At 35.6% G+C, this 19,910-nt stretch overlaps 1 protein-coding gene across 14 annotated transcripts in view; it reads right to left on the bottom strand.

The window, feature by feature from the left end:
- The window catches only part of Zbtb20 (zinc finger and BTB domain containing 20), a 737,287-nt gene that overhangs the window by 590,390 nt on the left and 126,987 nt on the right, over window positions 1-19,910 (bottom strand). For all 14 annotated transcript variants that reach the window (XM_031363901.1, XM_031363896.1, XM_031363926.1 and 11 more), the window contains one exon: window positions 9,620-9,669. The gene's annotated coding sequence lies outside the window, so the exon portion shown is untranslated. The remainder of the gene's footprint in view (window positions 1-9,619; window positions 9,670-19,910) is intronic.

Raw genomic sequence — 19,910 nt, 5'->3', positions numbered from 1 at the left:
AAAAAAAAGTGAATACATATGTATATTATATATCATATATATACATGTGTGTATATATGTATATATCATATATATACACATGTATATATGATATATAACACAATGTTCAAACATTTATGAATATATAAATTACTTCATATATTCAGCAATTTTATGGTGAAGGGAGTTTAACTCTCCAACAATATTAAAATTTGGAAGACACTAATTTCAGTCACCATGATGGATAACAGAGCCTATTAACTTAGTCTTCCTACCTACATGTTCTTTGACCACTATGTTGACCATCATCTGGAAGTCTGGCAACCATCACTTAACTCTGCCTCTGTGTGGAGCTTTAAGATCCCACATACAAGTAACACAGTGAAGATTACCTTTGTGCACCAACATTATATCACTAAGTATAATGACCCTGAGTTTTAATGTTTCAAAATTATAAGTAATGAGTTAAATGATGGTTTCTTGTTTTATGTAGACAATACATACACACACATATACACACATATGTGCATACATCACATCTAAACCTGAATATGAGTATTCCAGTATCATCTACTGACTACTGCCTCAGTTGTTTCTGTATCTTGGTTATTGTAAACAGCACTGGAGTGAACTGTGGTGGCATGTAAAAGGTGTAATTCAGGCATGCTTCTGAATTATACCTATTAATGGCATTTCTGGGTGATATGACAATTCTATTGGCAATTTTTGAGTAGCATGCAAAATGTTTTCCATAGTTACTAACCTGTATCCCTCCCGACCGTGCACAAGGAATTCTCTATCCATACACTATCAGCAGCAGACATCTTTGGCTTTTTAATTATAGTCATTTTAAGGTATGAAACCTAGCTTACTATAGCCTTGATTTTAATTTATTTTTCTGGTTATTACTTATGTTTGACATTCTTTCATTCACCTCTTGGTTATTTCTGTTTACTCCTAAGAAAAAAAGCAGTTCCTTTTCCCATTGCTCATATACATTAAGTTCTTAATGTTCATTGGATATTAATTCTTATATAAATCTCTTTCTGTGGGTTATCTTTATACTCTTTGTTGTTGATACTTTTTATTTTAGAAACTAAGCAGAGGAAAAACCCATCAACTATTAGGTTTTAGAGGTAAATACTATAATCTAAATTATTTACTTCATCAGAGAAGTCTATTTTCTACTGATAAGTTCTGTGTTTTTTAGTCAGAAAACAAACACACAGCCTATGATAAAATGTTCTCCTCTTTTTGGATTGTCAATTATTCCTTTATTGCAGTGCTCTCACATGTGTTTGGAGAATAATTCTCTTATTTCAAATGCTCTCTGGGTAAGATGAGTTCTCCATGTGTAAAAGGAATTATGAGAAGACTGGATAGTCATAGGAAAAAGAAACGGATGAGATAAAAAGAGAAGAATGAAGTAAGTGTATCAAAAAATAGAAATTATTAAAAGGAAATGCCTTACTGATTGAAAAACTGGGAACAGTGTTCCAATTTGAATCATTATTAGTTACTGGTGATATTCTGTGTGTCAGCAACTTAATTCAATATACTTATTAATAATATCTCCAATCCTAACTATAACAGAGATCTCATTCTTCACTTTCCTTTGAGGACATTAGTGCAGAGAAGTAAGTCACTTACCCTGGTAACAAGAAGCAGTTGAACCAACGCTAAAACTCAATTTAAACTCCAAGTATAATGCTATTTCCAGATAGGAAGTACAAAATACACATACTAAATAAACAAACGTTCCCACATAGCTGTCAACAAGTCACTTTCAAATCATGTCAGTCTGTTAATGGAAGAAGCCGCCTGAATCTCTAGAGTCTACTAAGACAGTAACATATTTTTGGAATTAAAATGAACATATTTCTATAATGTTAAGAAGCAATCCATCTTGGAGTACCACAGTCAAGCACAGAGGGAAATGTCTTTCATGAGGCACACTATCCAGTACATGAGAGACCAGACACTTCCCATAAAACCTCATGGGAGACAAGAACACAAAAGCAATGAATAATTTAAACAGAAGCAAGCTAGCTATTTCAGATATATTTAAAGTACAAACTGCTGACTATGTGCCTTTTTGAAGACTATTCAGATTTTTAAGTATTCATTTCTCTAAAGTATGTTTAGTACAGAACTAGAAACCCAGATTTAAAAACAAATATTTGAAATAGTACTAATTAACTAGTAGCAGAGACTTATGTTAGTATTTTTAGCTATATAAATGTCTTTTTATCTAATTAAAATGTACTAACTTCCTCCATTTAAAATATAGATGCTATTGGTGTTTACAAATCTACATGTTTCTGACCTCACCTACACTGATTGCTCTGCTATGCCCTCACTCTCAGTATCTTAGCCATGGATATTTGCAAAAACCACTTAAACAGTTACATTTACCTATACCACACTACTTCAAATGGTCTTTAGAATGGTCAAAGTTTCTTTAAGGACATATCTAGATTTCACTGATAAGCTTTCATTTATCTTGATGGTCATAGTTAATTAGATTATAGCAGGGTTATATAAAATGAGGATGATCCCAATGATAATGGATGACAACATAAAACTATCCATGGGACAGGCAATGGTGGTGCATGCCTTTAATCCCAGCACTTGGGAGGCAGAGGCAGGCAGATTTCTAAGTTTGAGACCAGCCTGGTCTACAGAGTGAGTTCCAGGACAGCCAGGGCTACACAGAGAAACCCTGTCTTGAAAACAAAACAAAACAAAACAAAACAAAAACAAAAACAAAACAAAACACTATCCATGAAAATATATCACAATGAACTGGCATAAAATGCACAAATATACTTCAACATAATATTCATGTATATTCCAGTGACTCACTATAATAAAATATACACACTACATATAGTTACAGATCTGTTGATATGCATTTATTATATTTGGGCAGTTATTTCTGAAAGTTGAAGGAAAAACACTTAAAGTGTTTTCATAACATAAATTATAACTGAAATAAATGTCCTTTAAAAACTATAATTAATGGCTGTTATGTCAAAATGTGAATCAAAGGGTCAAACCTTATAATTCAGAGTTTGAGAGGTCACAGCTCAAATTATAACTTTTAAAAACTGATTATCTATGAGCAATTTAACAAATCCGTCTAGTAAACACTGGATGCATACAAAACATTTTAAGAGTATAAAGAATGTATGTCCAAGTGGACAGCTGATGGGGAAAATGGCCTCTTTTTACTAAACAAGGCTGAAGTCCAGCTTTGGAATGGCTTTGAATGAGAATGCAGGCTGCAGGGCCAAGTGGTGTGCATGTCCAATAGGAAGCATAGTGAAGAATCTGATCACAACACAAAACCAACGTAGGCACATGACTGGTGAGAGAAAACTAAGACACACCCATCCTCTAGTCTTTTTTTACCACTGCCAAAACCTAACTCAAAAGTAAATAATATCCCACTTACAAAAGTTATTTGACAGAAATAATTTTTGCTAATTTAAAAAATCTAGAATTTACTTTGCAAGCTCTAAGGTTTGAAAATACCCATGAAGGTAGTTTGTATCAGACAGTATAGATAGTTCTGATTTCTTTCCTTCCTTCCTTCCTTCCTTCCTTCCTTCCTTCCTTCCTTCCTTCCTTCCTCTCTTTTCTGTCTGTCTGTTTGTTTTGTTTTGTTGGTGGGGTTTCTCTTGATTTGCTTGGTTTTTTTTTTTTATGTTGTTGTTGTTTTTGATTTTTGGTTTTTGGTTTTTGAGACATGGATTCTCTGTGTAGCCCAGCCTTGAACTCACTCTGTAGATGAAGTCTATCCTTGAACTCAGAGATCTGCCAAGTCATACCTCCTAAGTGCTGAGATTAAAGGCATATACCACGACTTCCCAGATAAACATCTTTTTCTTATAGTTCCTCCTGGAGCAAAATACTGCTTCTATGTACATTTGTATCAAAGACACCTGCACTCTTAGACAAGTTGAAAAGAATATGGTTTTTCTATAATTTCAATCTAGATGTAATCCACTCTTTAAAATTCAGGCTACTGGAGATAATACACTGCACATTCAATTCCTAACACCATAGCAGAGTACAGAGACAAGCAGAAAGAATGACTTAATTAAATATCTATATTTGTAATCTCTATTTATGTCTTAGTATATTACTCTTTTAATAATGTCCTTATGGCTCTTTTGTTCAATAGTTTATTTAACATCTATAAAATGTCTGACATGGAGATAACACTCACAAAATGTTGAAAGAATGGAAAGAAAAGAGGGAGGGAAGGAAGGGATGGTCCTAAAGTTAGCTAACCTCCTCAAGCATTATTGGTGTGACTCTAAGAAGAAAATACCTCAAAATACAAATTTTATTTTATCTTACTACTCAACAGCACTAATCTAAGTACCTATCATACCAACTCAGGAGGTTTAGGAGTTCTCAAAAGTATTTATAAGATGAACATGATATAATGATGATAAAATGGTGACTTGCCATACAGTGGTAGGTACAATGAGTAGGCTTAGGATGAGCGCAGAGACACACACAGGAGGAATCTGCTGATCCTGATCTCCAGTGTGCTCAGTCTGAAGACTCAGCACAAACACTAAGGCATGGTCCCTACTTCCTCAGCTAGCACCATGTGCCAGGCACTATATTATCATGTATTTTAGATCAAGAGTCACAAAATCTGTTGGAAGAAACAAATATCCACCTAAAATAGAGTATGAAAAATATTTATAACTGTACAAATCCTTTTTTTCTGAGTGTAGTTGCCAAGCATTGGGCAGGTACAAGCAGAAGGATCTAAAAAGGCCAGCTAGAAAGGAAAAGGGGGAAAATACAAAAAGAGAATATAGAAAGATTTTTATAAATTTTAAAGAAATAGTATTTTCTGAACCTACAAAAATGTTTGCAGGGTAATTATCTTCGTTTGTATGGCACTTTGCTGAGACCTGTGAATCTGCTTGAATTTGATGTAAATGAGTATGTGGCTCTCGTAGTAACTAGTACCAATGTGATCTGCAGATGCGAACCACAATACCATAAAAAAACCCATTTGACAAACACTCTTCTCTATATTAGTAAAAACTTAACTGCAGTTCCACTTGGCCTGGAAAATGTTCCTGTCATTCTGCTGGACCAGCCCACACATACTGGGCTCTTGATAGGTTCTGGGCGCAACCATCTGGCCCTTTATTTACTTAACTCTTTTCTAATACTGACAAGTATATTAGTAACACTCATTTGATCACTAGTAAATTTAGAGCTCCTGCACGACTAAGATCTTCTCTCATTCTGAAAGTCACTAATTAGTTGTGGGTAGGAGTTGAAGACTATTACAAAGACATGTTGAGCATTATTACTACAGTAAGTAATCTAAATACCTTCAGAAGCATGCTAATTTATTTCCCACTTCATTAGAGGAACGAAAAAACACCTTGTCAACACTAAAGAAATCCAAATGGAGACCAGCACATTTTGAAAGCTGTTAGGTAGCTAAGGGAAGAGGATGAATTCAGAATTTTGGGGAGGGGGAAACTACATTTGTTTTCTTCATTATCTTTTCTTTCCTTACTTAACAGTATGACTCAAGGCTCTGGAATGGCGTGTGACTGAAAGAAGGATGATAATCATAAATTAAAGGCCAGCATGGTCTACATAGTAAAACTGTCTCAAATCCAAAAAAAAGAGACTAAGATAAAATTGTACTTATTGGACATATTTTATTCAGTTAATAAATAGAAGGAAACAAGTAAGTTGGGTGGCCACAACTTCTAAAGCCTGATTATTCTAACTAGTACCTATAAAAAATACAACTACATAAGCCATATTAATCTTTCCACACAAAATTTCTAAATAATCTGATTTTACATAATATAATAAAGCCTAAGATAGAAAATGTCATTTCAAAAAGTGCTTTAAAAGACATTTATAAATGAACCTAGTCTCATATATGTTTCAAAACTTAGAATTTATTTAGTTTTTGGCCCATTATAGGATCCATTTATGGCATATTTATTGTACATTTTTTATGGAGATGAGTCTAACTCCTTTAAAATTTTCCATGTGATTCAGGATGTTCACAGGTTTTCAGTTAATTGTTCTGTGTTAATTCAAGCTTCAGGTTTACAGCATCATGACCCAACTCCCTGAAACTAAGTTTATTTATTTTTTAAAAGATTTATTTATTATTATAAGTAAGTACACTGTAGCTATCTTCAGATGGGTTAGAGGATGTCAAGTCTCATTACGGGTGGTTGTGAGCCATCATGTGTTTGCTGGGATTTGAACTCAGGACCTTTGGGAGAGCAGTCAGTACTCTTACCTGCTGAGCCATCTCGCCAGCCCAAAACTAAGTTTATTATGTAGGCTCGGCAACTCGTCCTCCTCTCTAAGTTCAAATGTGACACCTACCAATGACTTTTAGAACTTATTTTGGATTTCTTGCTCACTTGTTCACAGATATTTGGGGGAAGATAACCATTTCTTAAAGTACAAAACTAAAACAGCTAGGACCAAAATCATAACCTTACATACGGTAAAGTATTTCATACGTCCTTATCAAATCCTATAACTAATAAACAGAGAGCTGTTTCATATGCAGAAATAAACTAACTAATGAAAATAGCATAAAGGAAAGGACATATGCTTAATATGTAAATTGAGAACTGTCAAAGAATTGGGGCATCTGTTAGTTAATGATATATGATATAAGAACTCTTTTGCTTCCAGGTAAATGCAGGTATAGAGATGAGACATAATAGGAGCCTTGTGCTACAATGGAACAAACACCTCTTTGGGAAAGTTCAGAGAGTTACACAGAAGTGATTAACTAGCTGACAGAGCTGTTAGACATGGCAGGATGTAACACTGAGGGTGGCATCTTTGGTGACCTCTACTATCAAACAGCTTTGCCGGACAGGCTGGATGCCTGGAATCAAGCAGTAAATAAAAGCAGTAAAACCTGGAGTCAGCTAAGGGAAGACTCAAACAAAACCCATTTCCAAATGGAAATATTCCAGGAAACCTGAAGAATGTTTTCCCTTGGGACTAGCACACACCCTGCTTGCAAATTGCCAAGTAGTGCTTACCTCTACTTACCCTAATAAGCAGAGCAAGATGCTTAAAACACCAGAATCAAAAAGTACAGTCTCTATTGCATGTAAAAGTGATTCTAACTTTAGCTGGCAAAAATTTCTGTTGATAGGTGTGACCAGAATGTCCCTCCATGAACAGATGGCCCATGTCCCCAACAGTGCATTACGTGGTTCTTTGTATCCCAGTCAATCAATCAATCAAAGCACAACACAGGAGCAGTGGCTGTGTCCGACTTTATTTGGTTTGCAGTGTTATCTGTGAAGTGTCAATATAAAATTATAGCACAGGCATTAATGCTGCATGATGCCTTTCTATTTAACACTTAACAAATATTTAAGTGATCAAAATAAAATCCTAAATGTATGAAAATAGAAAAATACATGGGAGCAGTACAAAACCTTGATTTTTGTTGAAAAAAATGAAGGTAAATGAAGATGATAATGTTAAGTGAAATAAGTCTATGTCAGACAATATTGTGTCTTTCTTATTGTATTATATGCCTTGAGGATTTCATATTGTTTATAGAAAAACATTAGATCAAGGATGAACATATGACAACATGATCGTAAATCTGCCTAGGGAGATCGAGGAGAGCAATGAACAGGTGAGGAATGAGAAGCAGAAAGGGTTGAAAGGTGAGGGTAATAGATTCAGCACACAACATGTACTAGTATGAAAATTTTGTAAAGTAAAGCAAAACTTTCAAAGAAAAATTACATGGCACATTTTTTTTCCTTTCAATCCTATGACTATCACTAAAAAAGAATAATCATATTGATCATTCTAGTGGTTTTAAGCTAGTAAGCAATTTATAAAGAAAAAGCAAGCTAGAGCCATTTACATTTATTAAGTCCCATAAAAAAAAACTTTGAAAAAATGCTTTAAAAACCAAATCCCTGCGTTCTGAAGAAATGGCTTAGCTGGTAAAGTGTCTGTTATGCAATCCTAAGTAGCTGAGTACAGATCACCTGCCACCATGGAAAAGGTGCAAATGGAGGCACACAGGGACAGATGGGTCCCAGAGCTCTCTGGCCAGCCAGGCTAGGTGAACTGGTGACTCATTGGACAAAATAGTGATAACTAAACAAATGTTAAAAATGATTTTATACCATGAGACATTTTGATAGATAGACAGACAGGCAGACAGCATATGTACATGCACAAACACACACACACAACTAGCTAGATTCTTAGTGTACTAACTTCATTTCTATCACTATCATACTATATGCATTATTTTATTTCTGTAAATTAAAAATGAATGATGTAATAATATAAGAGATAACTTACAATATATATCTACTTATAATAACTAATATTAAAAACAGATAAAATTATATTATTAATGTACCTATATATGCAGTAGTGGAAACCTACAAAGAAAATTCTGGTTACCTACCTTCAAGAAAGAGACGATGAAATACCAGTCTCAAGAATACATCTTTAGTACCTCTGTACCTTAAAATATTGCCTAGTATTAATTTTTCATCAAGTTGTCATTTTCTCTGACATTTGGTTTTATTAATCAAGGCATTTATCATTAATTTGTAGAAAATATCGTAATTAAGCCAAATAAAATAAAATCCTTAAAAGGTTAAAATTAGAAAACAGGTGAATTAGAACTCTGACATTACTATGTTGACATACAGGAGTTTTTTGGAAGTACAGGAGACAAGTTTTTTGAGAGTTTGGTTCCTTAATCTTGGGGCTGGTTGGTTTTTAAAATGTTATAAAGATTTGATTTAAAGCTGTCTGACAGTTTTGACATTCAGGTGAAAGTACTGCTGCTGCATTTGGAACAATTTGCATATCCCACTGCTAAACGGAACATTTGAGGTGTGCACTGGTGTAAAGAAATTAAAAAGAAGCTATCACACATGCTTAAGTGTATGTATTCACAAACTGATGGTTAAATCACACCACCCCAACCCCCTCCTATATAATCTGTGATTTACTCTTCTATAATAAATTACCCTAGTATGTTATTCTCTCTGGAAGATCTAACCATGCATGTAAGGAGCAAAGTAATTACAGCCCCCTCTTGTCTAAGAAACCTCTCTCAAGTCCTATGAGCTCTTTATACACAATGCAGCAACACAAGTCTATTGTAAACCTCTTGTCTGCAATTCTGGACTTATGTATCTGAAGCTATTAAATGTCATCTGAAAAGTCTGGGTGTTTCCAATGAATGTGTTTTTATCTCTCTCCTATCATAAGTTGTAAAGCTATTCCTGAGCACAAATATATTCTTACTTTCCAATTTTAAGTCAATATGCCTACTTAGAGAAAGGGCAAGGTTTATAATAAGAAGAATTCAAATAAAAATGAGAAGCATAAAACATTTGTATATAGAAGAAAGTATAACATCAATGAAGTAGGATTAAATATTGTGAAATGGTAAGGGGTTTTTGCTTCACTTATAATTATATATTATTTTGGGGAAGAGATTGTTAAAGGGCAATCAAGAAAAAGTTTGTGTAGTAAATTCATAGCCTTGAAAATAATAAAGCATGTCCAGGAAGAGAAAGCCCATGGGAACATCCTTGGCTCTTACCTGCAGCCCTCAGAGTTGCAAAGGGCAAGTCAAACACTCCATTCATTTATCTATAAAAAAATAAATACTTAAAATTAGTAATCATTCAAGAAACCATTTACATTTACATTAATAGACTTCATGATTAACTTTGAGAAGAATGTAGGTGACTTCATGAATTCTAATAGTTCTACTTTTGAACAAATAAGTAAACATAATCATTATAAGAACTGAAAACATCCAGTACAGATTCTCAGCAAAACATGTTGCATTCAACACAAAGCACTATGTGTACACATCTAAAAGGTACAGGGGGCAGAATACCAATAGGAACTTTATTAAATTATATTAACAATGAGTTTAAGATTTTAATATTTGGATGTATGTGCAGGTGTGCCTTCATATATGCACACATGAACACATCTGCCTGTAGGCAAGAGATCAACCTTTGGTATCATCCTCAGAAATGCTAGCATTTCTGCTCAGGATGCTGAGGGGCTTTTGAAAACAATATGCTATGTTTCACAATAAAAAAAAAAATAGCCATAAGCAATTCTCCAATTAAAAGTATGTCCTTGGAAAGCAATCTTACTAAATTTGCTATGAAATCTCTATGATGACCTTGATTGTCATCCTCCTTTGAGACAAGGTCTCTTATTGGCCTGGAGCTCACCAAGTAGTACAGCACGGCTGGCCAGTAAGGTACCAATGACATTCTTGCCTTTGCATCCCCGACACTGCAATTACAAGGATATGCGACATCAGGGACTTTACATTCTATAGAACAAACTCTGGTCCCTCCTCTTGTAGATCAAGGACTTTACCAACTGAACCATCCTTCATGCCCTGTATATTAATACTTAAGCAGAATTTGTGAATATTTATAATATATGACAGATTGAAAAGTGACAGCAAGTTAACTAGTATATACGGATAAGATTGAGATATCATTAAATTGGGAAATGAGGATGAAAATGTTTGCATAATCACAGATAATTAAAAGAAAAAAATTAAACAAGTGGAAAGACATAAGCAGCAAAGGTAACACGTTCAGTGGAGTTTCACAGCAAGCCTGACTAAGACCTGGGACAGGAATGGATACACACAAAAGGTTGCCTTGTTTCTTTTAGAAATTCTATTCTATTCTATTCTATTCTATTCTATTCTATTCTATTCTATTCTATTTATCTATCTGTGTGAAATTTTTGTTTGAACTATATGTGTGCCATATGCACACATGTGTGCAGAGATCAGAGAACATCAAATTTCCTACTCTATTACCTTCTGACTTATTTTCTTGAGACAGTCTCTCATTGAACTTAGAACTAGCATGATGGCTGGAAAGTTTACTCCCCTGTCTCCATCCTGCCTGCACAGTGCTGAGGATTAAAGTAGTTAATGGCCATAGCTAGTTTTTTATTGGTGCCAGAGATTTGATTGGGTCTTCATGCTTGCATATCAAATATTCTTACCTGCTGGACCCATCTCCAAAGCACCTGAAGAAGACATTAGATTACTTCCTAACCACAAGCATATTGATAATAGAGACACAAAGCTGAGACTGGAGCGAAAGCAAGCAGGATGCTGAGGGGCTTTTGAAAACAATATGCTATGTTTCACAATAAGAAAATTTAGCCACAAGCAATTCTCCAATTAAAATTATGTCCTTGGAAAGCGATCTTTCTAAATTTACTATGAAATATCTATGATGACCTTGATGTCACATTTACTAATAATCTCCACAGAGACTCACTCATTTCAAGTCTCAAAAGCAGTTTTGCTAACAAAAATGCATTACATAAACATAAGCTAATCCTATAAGCCAGTATATCTACAATGAAGACCCTTTTTAAAAAAACTCTTAGGATCAGAATTGGATGAATCTTTAATATGAGTATGCAGCAGTCTTACAAACAGAATCAAAGAAAGGAGCAATAAATAACACCAGCAAAATAAAAGATACCCAAGTCTAGGCTGTTCTGACATTTGAATGGAGTCAAGAAAAGGAAAATAACAATGTCACTACATTAGGGAAACATGAACAAAACCACAATTACTCTGCAGCAGCAAGTTTTAGGAGCCTCTGTAGATCAGATCCAGAAGTAAAATCAAAACTATATGAATAGAGGACTATGGGAACAAAATCATATGTATGGGGGGTTAGGGACTGGATTGCAAAGTAGTCCAGAAAAATACCTTAAGGAAAATTAATTTAGCTATTACATGATACACTGTAAGAGTAAGTTTTATTTACTATTTCTCTCCCTTATTAGAATAGTATAGTCACATTGTCTTCTTCACACACCATAAATAGTATCTGCTGGATGCTAGATGATCAATGCATTTACTAAATAAAAGAATGAACAAACTTACCAGCATATGAACCACTCATGACTATATCTATAATACAAATAAGACCTCTAGGACCTGAAGAAGTTACATGTTATTATAATGATTTATTCTTTACCCTTTTGTAACTATAAAGTCCTAAAATTCAAAGTTTACCAGTAATATTATTTCAAATAATAAACAAGCAAGTATATTATTAGATATATAACAGTCAAGGAGAACATCTCAAGGTAGCGATGCTGAAAGAAACATTAACTGCTATTTTACAGGCTTGGAAGAGTAGTTTCTTAAGAGGTTACAATAGAAAAAAACTAGGTGATTAAGTAAATAAGTAAAAACATATAACTAAGAGTAGCCTGGCTGCTGCCAGATTGAATCATGACTAAATTCCTCCTTAATACTATGACTAGCACACAGCAAGCTGGCTGCTCATTAACTATTATTTTTATATTGCTATTTTTATCAATTGTGGATTTCTTCAGTAGATAAGCCTGTCGAATGTATTCATTTTTATCTTCTCTGAACTTCTTTAAATAGTGTCTAACAAGAACTCAATAAACATTTACAGAACTGAAAAGAAGACAACTATTATCACTTAATTAATTAGAAAACATAAACAGACTATGAGCATATAAAAAAGTCACCACATTTCATATGCCTGAGTCAATCTAACCAGTACCATATAATGATTAATCTTCCCAAGATTTATAAGAAAAATTAAATAATGAAAAATATGGCTAGGCGAGTAAGTCAGGAATGAAAATAGTAAGAGTTAATCAGAAAAGATGAATGAAGTTGTCAATTTTAAGCTAGTATCCTGCTCATTTAAATACTATATCTGCCTTTATCTGATAAGCATACTTTCCTCTAGCACAAGAATTGCTATACAATATTTATTTCATTTAACAGTCACAGCACTAACACAGGCTTGCTTAGAGCAAATATTTTTTTCTTAAAAATATCTTCCCATTTGTCAATTCTTGATCTTAGAGCATGAGATATTGATGTTCTTTTCAGGAAATTTTCCCCTGTAACTATGTGCTCCAGGTTCTTCCCAAATGACAAATGGGACTTCATAAAATTACAAAGCTTCTGTAAGGCAAAGGCACTGTTAATAGGACAAAATGGCAACCAACAAATTGGGAAAAGATCTTTACCAATCATATGTCCAATAGAGGGCTACTATCCAATATATAGAAAGAACTCAAAAAGTTAGACTCCAGAGAATCAAATAACCCTACTGAAAAATGGGGTAGGAATAAAACAAAGAATTCGCAACTGAGGAACACCAAATGGCTGAGAAGCACCTAAAGAAATGTTCAACATCCTTAATCATCAGGGAAATGCAAATCCAAACACTCCTGAGATTACACCTTACACAAGTCAGAATGGCTAGGATAAAAAACTCAGGTGACAGCGGATGCTGGAGAGGTTGTGGAGAAAGAGGAACACCCCTCCATTGCTGGTGGAATTGCAAGCTGGTAAAACCACTCTTGAGATAAGTTTTACGGTTCCTCAGGAAACTGGACATAGTAATACCAGAGGACCCAACTATACCACTCCTGGGCATATAGCCAGAAGATGCTCCAACATGTAATAAGACGCATGCTCCACTATGTTAATAGCAGCCTTATTTATAATAGCCAGAAACTGGAAGCAACCCAGATGTCCCTCAACAGAGGAATAGATACAGAAAATGTGGTACATCTACACAATGGAGTACTACTCAGCTATTAAAAAATTGAATTTATGAAATTCTTGGGGAAATGAGTGGATCTGGAGAATATAATCCTGAGTGAGGTAACCCAATCACGAAAGAACACACATGGTATGCATTCTCTGATAAGTGGATATTAGCCCAGAAGTTCAGAATACCCAAAATACAATTCACAAACCACAAGAAACTCAAGAAGAGGGAAGACCAAAGTGGGATGCTTCATTCCTTCTTAGAAGGGGGAACAAAATACCCATCTAAGGAGTTGCAGAGACAAACTATGGAGCAGAGACTGAAAGAAGGACAATCCAGAGACTGCTCCACCTGTGAATCCTTTCCATATTCAGTCATCAAACCCAGACACTACTGTAGATGACAGCAAGTGCTGGCTGACAGGAGCCTGATATAGCTGTCTCCTGAGAGACTCTGACAATGCCTGCCTAATACAGAAGTAGAGGCTCACAGCCATCCATTGGACTGAGTACAGGGTTCCCAATGAAGGGGCTAGAGAAAGGACCCAAGGAGCTGAAGGGTTTGCAGCCCCTTAGAACGAACAACAATATGAACTAACTAGTACCCTCAGCTCTGAGGGACTAAACCATCAAACAAAGAGCCTTATACATGGTGGGATTCATGGCTCTAGCTGCATATGTAGCAGAGGATGGCCTAGTCGGTCATTAATGGGAGGAGAGGCCATTGGTCCTGTGAAGATTCTATGCCCCAGTGTAGGGGAATGCCAGGGCCAGGAAGTTGGTGGGTTGGTGAGCAGGGGGAGGGGGGAGGAAACAGGGTTTGCTTTTTGTTCTTGTTCTTGTTTTTGATATTTTTTTGGAGGGGAAACTGGGAGACGAGATATCATTTGAAATGTAAATAAAGAAAATATCTAATAAAAAATTTAAAAACCATCTTCATTGAATTAAATCTACAATTATCAGCAGAAGCCCTGGGCTTTTGCTGTCAATTGTTTGTTTGCTCCATTGGGAATTCAACTTAGGGTCCGATACATAAGCTATATCCCACCCTTTATTTTACTTTTGTTATTAGAGAGAGTGTGACTAAATTGCCCAGGCAGGCCTTGAACTCAGGTACTTTTGCCTTATTCAGAGGTATCCTAGATTACAGTCCAGTGCCATTAAGCTTAGACACAGTCTTAAACAACTAGCCAAGAAATTTCAATGGAATGAGTATTTCCCTTCTATGGCAAACATGTATAGAATAAAGCAGGCTTTTACAAAGACAGAATAAATGGGATGAGGAAAACGGTGTCAGCAGCATGTGGCCATTATAGCATATTGATAACAGGCCATATCTCCAAAGATAGATGAGAAGAAGCAAAGTCTCCACACTCCATGGCACACCACCATGGAGTTTTAGGCATACAGTGGTATGAAAACAAAATGTACCAACTGTGCACATAAGACAAGAATTACTTTTCGATACTTACCATGCCAATACATTTGGTATAGATCACACCCCACATCTAAGAAACCTCTTTTTTAATTTCGTTTTGTTTTTCAGTAGACAGAGGCAATTACAGAGACTCACGACTGGCAAAAGTACAAAGAATAAGTGGCTGTGGAGTATTCTTCCTCAAATGAGACCTATAACACAACTCCTACACCCAAGGCTTAGGGAACACTGAAAGAGGGGGCCAGTGAATTGCAAGAGCCAGAGATCCAAGAAGACTGATGCAAAATATTGTCCTCTGGAACTCTTAGTGGCTATAGTTGCCTACTAAGACTACAGAGGAATATACCAGTCAATGTTCCAGCATGGATTAGGAAATGGCTCACATTGCCCAAGACCTACCTGGGGAGCTACAAGCATACTTGGAACTCTATGGCTACCATAGGAAGAGAGTCAGTTTTCTTCAGGGACAACTACTCTAACAGATTGTCTGTGCCTAAGTGGACAGTCCCACAGTTATGTGCATACAGTTAAGAACTAATTGAAACCAGTAGAGGGCTAGAGGGGGGAATAAGAATTACAGAAGACAACATGAATTTGAGATGGGCAAGTCTAGAGTGATTTTAAGGCACCAAAATGGCTGCTCTGGCAAGGATAACATATTCAGCTGGAATGCAGGCATATACCTTTAATTCCACTGGTTGGAATACAAACCTTTAATTCCTCTGGCTGGAATAAAGACAGGCCTTTAGTATACACCTTAATTCCCAAACAATAATGTCTATGTGGTCAGGTGGTGGTGGCACATGCCTTTAATCCCAGCACTTGGGAGGCAGAGGCAGGTAGATTTCTGAGTTTGAGGCCAGCCTGGTCTATAGAGTGAGTTCCAGGATAGCCACAGTTATGCAGAGAAACCCTGTCTCAAAAAACAAAGAAACAAAAACAAAAACAAAACAAAAACAAGTCTCCATGAGGGGCAGATTAGTAACAAATCAGAGAAAGATCTGACATAACAGGCCAGAGATAGGATACACCTAACTCTCAAGACAGGAACGAGGGGCTAATTAAAGAGCAGAGACAGGGAGAGAGGGGAATTCAGTTTGGTTAGGTTCAGTTGAGTTTAGAGTGGTTCACTCTGGAGCTTATAAGTAGCCTTTCCTAGGAGAGCAATTCAGTCAGAAGCCAAAAGAAGCTAAACTGAATCAGTCAGCATAGAGAGAAGTTTGAGCCACAACAACTAACTTGACTCAGCTAGCCAAAGTTCAGAAAGAGCTAGAGAGGCTGAATTTATTCAGCAGTAAGCCTATGTGGCTGAAACATTCTAGGCCTAGGTTTATATTCAGAAGCTGGAAGCTGAATCTTTCTTTCAGGCCTAGGCCTAAGGATAGTTAGATAGAAACTCTCTTGGCTCAGCCCAAGCCATGTTTTTTGTTTTGTTTTGTTTTGTTTTTAAATTGGATATTTTCTTTACTTACATTTCAAATGGTATCCCCTTTCCCAGTTTACCCTCCCCCAAACCCTCTATCCCATTCCCCCTCCCCCTGCTTCTATGAGGGTACTCCCACCCACTCCGACTCCCCGCCCTTCACAGGACCAAGGGCCTCTCCTCCCATTGATGCACAACAAAGCCATCCTCTGCCAGATATGCAGCTGGAGCCATGGTTCCCTCCATGTGTACTCTTTGGTGGGTGGTTTTGTCCCTGGGAGCTCTGGGGGGTCTGGTTGGTTGATATTGTTGTTCCTCCTATGGAGTTGCAAACCCCTTCAGTTCCTCCAGTCCTTTCTCTAACTCCTCAATTGGGGACCTCATGCTCAGTCCAATGGTTAAGCCATATACTTGTATGGCTTGGGTATAGTTCTCATCTTATCCCTTCATGTGAGGAAATAAAACTGACATTTAAAGGCAAGGACATGGATGGAGCTAAAGAAGAGAAAGCTGGACATGATTAAGATTATTAATATGGTTTATATTGAAGTATAAAAGTCTAAAATTTTTAGGAGACTGAGAAAAAACTTTAGAGTCAAATGGAGTTCTAGTTTTCCATAATGGTGGTCCCTTAGATGGGGCAATAATTTTGGTTTTGAATATTAATGTACAACATCACAGAAATGGAATAAGTTATATGGTTGACTTGAAGAATTTTTCACAGTAATGTCCAAGCTGAGCCCTGAAGCAAGGACATTAGAAATCATAACAAATCCACTGGGAGAGACTTCTAGGACAATACCAAAGCCATTGCTTTGGGTCAATTAAGCTTAGTATCAGGCACCATACATTTTTCTACATAGAGCAACAAAGTTCAAAGGGATTATTTATATAACACTGCTTTTAAAGCCTCAAATCCAATTGACTTTCATTTTTTCTTCCTTGTCCTTTCAAAGCTCCCTTTGCTGTACTGTGCAGCATTACTGTTTGTTTTTATTCTCCAATAGCAGAAGTCCTTAAATAAATTCTTAAAAACCAACATACCAACAAATAAATAAATTAAAACTCAATGACTATAAAGAGTACACAGACTAACCTGCTTAATTATTAACAGGTAAACAGAATACACTTCTGAATTATTTATTTAATTGCCTTTAAAGAAAATTATGAATTTAGAATATGTGCCCTTTCTAAGAACTCAAAAAGTAATTATTTAAAAATATTTAAGTCATTTTAATGATATAAAATTAAATACATCAAACAGGCTTAAGTACTTTCACAAATACATAAGAGTAGAATGCAATTTTCAGATTTCAAACATTACTAAAATTCCTTCTCCTGTAACTATCCCTAGTCTCTCATATAATTTATTTCATAAGAGTTGAGCAGAATGAGCATAAGTATTTAGTGCTAAAGTTACATTAAACTGATGAATAAGGGTTTGGAAACAAACATTTAAGAAAGACACGATTATAAAATGGGAGAACATTAAAAAAACTTTGAACTTATAATAAATAAAAATAACAATTAGTAGACAAAATCAGACAAAATCACCACTTTAGATTAGTTAGCAGACTGAAGAATGGCTGCTTCTGGCACAGGGAACACTGATTTCCTAGGAAGATTTTTAACTTGTCTAGTTATTCCGGAAGTAAAAAAACCAAAGTTTTATTTTGATCCATTCTACTTAAGTCCAAGATAGTGTATTGGTATCTCTACTTTGGTAATTGGAGCTTGTATGTTTACTTTTTGCTCCAAACATTTACAATGCCTTCACAGCATATCTTACTTAATCATTTGGGGTGGGCAGTCATAGAGAAAATAAATAAAAACCAAAGACATTTATCAAGACAAAAGTGCATGTAATCATAAAATTTTGTTCTGGTACCTACATGAAAGCATCTTGCCTTTCAAATTTTTCAGAACTCTAAATACTTAAGCCATAGAGACTAGGCTGACTGAAATTGAACCCATAGCATGCAAGTGATGTTCAAAATTACCTTTTGAAGCTATCCTCCTAATAGTGTTCTCTGTTCTTCACGGTGTGTAAAAACAATTTTGCTTCATTTAGTCTTGGGTTAAGGTTAAATATCCTTCTTTTAGGCCAAGTGTACCACAAGTATTTTGAGAGTTAAACCAAAATGGGACATTTAAATCATTACATATTTTAGACCAAAAATGTTCCCCTTTTCATTTCATAACTCTCAGAGAGACCAGGGTCAGAGAAAAGGCTACTTAGTTGTCATTTTTTAAATCTAAAAATTGAATGATGACAGAAAATATATTAGCAGTCCCTCCTTTAGAATCTGTATAGGTATGTCCTTTTACTTATTTCAGACTCACACAAATTCTAGAGGAAGAGAGTATCATCGCTCACAGTTGACTGTGGTAAACAGAGCTAAGAGGTTATATTGTATTACGTCTGTTTATCCACTGGCTTTCTGTAGTACCTTCTTTCTTATGTGTCTTGTCTTTAGGGTTTTGCTTACTCTCTCCCATTTTCCCCTTGTATATTTGTAGCTTGCTAGTATCTGCTTGTTTGCATTTATATGTTGTGAGAAATACAATGAAAGTTAAGTAGACTGAATTTTATAGCTAAATCCTCTAAACCATAAGGATGTGATTTATTTATTTTTGGTATTGGCCTCTGCTCTTCAGGGATCTATTCAGTCTATAAAGACTAATTCACTTGAGGCAAATACTGTGCTAAGGATTGGAGTATAAGCAATCTGCTAAAAGATATTCCTCTACCAGGGTTCTTACCCAGTATGATTATGAAGTTCACTCTTATGGGCCATATATTACACCACATGTAGTTTCTAATTTTTATGAGATGATGTTTTCTGTAGATTCGCTTTTGTATTTAACACAAGTTTACCTCTATACTACAATGGCAGAAGCACTTATAGCAGTTCCCAGGCACATTCATTGGGAGGACTGTAAATTGTTACCAACCTGGTACCATATTTGACCACTGACAGTTGTATACCATTATAAATTTGTCATAGTGCCCCAGATGGAAATATAAGAGACCATCTCAATAATTGTGGAAGCACACAATAAAACTGACCACATAATATCCTTTCTGGAAATTGTTCTGAAGGGACAGATTATCAAATGATGTACATCCTAAAGGTTTGTCATGGAAAAAAATGAATGCACAATCTTATGATAAAACTTATCTGCCATTATTAATTTGTCTGGAGAAATGTACAGAGTATAGGATTTGTCCATTTCTCGAGCCTTAAATCATATCAATAAAGTAAAATATTGAAGTTAAAACCATGGATAGTGAAAGTAGGCAAGTTGTTTCAGGAATACAAATGTGACTACTTCCTTGGCATATCCTGCTCCCTGACAGACAGCTTCCAGAGAATGACCAATCCTTAGCACAGGATTTGCCTCAAGTGAATTAG

Source organism: Mastomys coucha, unplaced genomic scaffold, assembly GCF_008632895.1.
Source record: "Mastomys coucha isolate ucsf_1 unplaced genomic scaffold, UCSF_Mcou_1 pScaffold12, whole genome shotgun sequence".
NCBI classification, from domain to species: domain Eukaryota; kingdom Metazoa; phylum Chordata; class Mammalia; order Rodentia; family Muridae; genus Mastomys; species Mastomys coucha.
The sequence above is the reverse complement of the archived record's forward strand: the minus strand, read 5'-3'. Positions and strand labels throughout refer to the sequence as shown.